Genomic DNA, 1846 nt, shown 5'->3' on the forward strand with positions numbered 1-1846 from the left:
ATCTGGGCTGCTCGCAGGCCCCGGCGCTTCTCGGAGCCGGTAACGCCTCGGTTTGCAGCAGTATTTACAGCACCGCTTTTAATACGCACCAGATGGTTCTCGCGACTCGGCTACCACAGCCCGCTAGCTCCTCGATTTTACGCAGCAGCATTTTGTTACAATTATGCTCCATGCTGAGACCAATTTTATTGGTGACCTATTTTTCATATTTGCAGCATTTTATGTTAAAAACCTCCTCCCTGGCCCCTTAACATAGGGCAGGACCGAGAGATGCAAGGAGCAGTCGCTGCTGCCTCTAGGTTGCAGACAGCTCTTCTAATCTTTAATAATGAGACGCTCCTGTTTGTGTGTATACATGTGTACGCAGATAAATAATACATATGCATATTTATTCACTATATTTGGTCAATAACACTCTTATTTGTTAAACCTCAATTGAGCGCATTTGCCTTCCTGACAACAAACATCACAGAACAATAAATATTGCATACGGTTAATTATAATGCCAACGCATTATGCTTAGCTTCTCTTATGTACGTACGCCCTCGTAAAACTCCTTGCAAACACGAACATATCTCACAGATATTTTAATATGGAGAGGAAAAAAAGCCAACCCCTTGAAGTCTCTGGGAATTCTTAAACACTGACAGGAGGAAACTGTGGCTAATACATTCCTGCGAGCTAAGCACTGTGCTGTTAAAGGCAATTCTTGCCTACATAACATCGCAGGGCTTTTAATCTAGTGCCCAGGATATGTTAGCACGTTGTGCAGAAAGCTACAGTGAGGATCACATTTTTCTTGCGGAGTTTTGTAACCTCCCTTTTACTGTACAGCAGAGAGCCTGTTTTCTATGTAGCAGTATAAATAGCCAATTTACTCCTTTGCAGGTGTGTTCTCTCGACACAAATGCTTTTTCCACTTTTATAGAAACTCTTAAAAAAATTTTGCCTCTCCTACTAAAATCACAGATGTTTATTTTATTGATATAACCTATACCTTGGTTATGCCGAGAATAATATGCCTCAACTAACAGTCATTTAGCAAATAATAGAGGCGTTCTGGATGCTTTCCAATGTTACACATGTACTTGCTCATAAAATGATACGTGAAAAAATTAACATCTGCTTTCCTAAAATAAAGTGTTCCAAGTAGCTTTTTATGAATGCTTCCTCATTTTAAAAAGAAATATGTAGAGATAAACTGGCATCCATATGTATAGCATATTTATAATGGTTTTAGGATTTGAAGGTAGCTATTCATTGCATAAGCCATTTAGAACTGACGTTTTAAAAGCTACTTAACCTCAGACATCCTTGAATCTTAAAGAAGGATTCCCAACGATATTATTTAAAGAGGAATTTGCTGTAATTTAATTGCATATCAAGGCGGAACTATGCACACGCACAGCCCCGGATGCTATGTTTAATAACGCTCCAACTTAGATTTTATTTACCTGCGTCCTCAACGCGTCCCGTCTTTCCCTTCAGACCAGCTGCCTGGGAAGTACGAGCCAACTTGCTGCACCTTTTCCTTTCCGTGTTTCCACGGTTGTCCACCCGCTCTCAGGGGCCGAGGCGCCCCTTGGAGCCACTGCTCGCATGCGGGTTATTTCATTAAGCTTTGTCCTTCGCTGGGAGAAGGAGGGGGCGAGGGGAAGAATTGGGATCTATAATCATTAGTGTCTTTTTATTATTTCTACAGTAAAGGGCCGGGCTCTTTGCTGAACGAGCCGCTTGAATGTTTTGCAGATGTTCCGCTCGCACCCGAGCTGACCCCCGCAAAAGCCTCTTAAACCCTTCGCCCTGCAGCGCGACAAAGCCCCGCTGAAGGCGCAGCGCCGCGGGC

This window comes from Rhea americana, unplaced genomic scaffold (genome assembly GCF_003343005.1).
Source record: "Rhea americana isolate MKP2758 unplaced genomic scaffold, rheAme1 scaffold_153, whole genome shotgun sequence".
Lineage (NCBI taxonomy): Eukaryota > Metazoa > Chordata > Aves > Rheiformes > Rheidae > Rhea > Rhea americana.